Below are 278 nucleotides of genomic sequence, written 5' to 3'. Positions count from 1 at the left end.
CTTTCTTTGTGGCTGTTTCTGATTCCAAGAATATCAGGTAGTGCTGTTTCTTTGATTTCTGGCATGATGTAGGGCAAGAAAATGCTTTAGGCTCCTTAGGAGAAGTCGGAGAGAATGCAGCAGAGTGAATATACAGCTACAGTTATTTATAGAACATACATTTCATGTATTTGGGTTATCATCACCAACCACATCATGAAAATGCACCGCCTTACCAATTCTCAACAGTCCGTTAACTTGCAAAATTCTGAATACGCAACACAAAGGCAGATTTTTTT

The sequence above is a fragment of the Mauremys reevesii genome, linkage group 15 (assembly GCF_016161935.1).
Source record: "Mauremys reevesii isolate NIE-2019 linkage group 15, ASM1616193v1, whole genome shotgun sequence".
NCBI lineage: Eukaryota > Metazoa > Chordata > Testudines > Geoemydidae > Mauremys > Mauremys reevesii.
The sequence above is the reverse complement of the archived record's forward strand: the minus strand, read 5'-3'. Positions refer to the sequence as shown.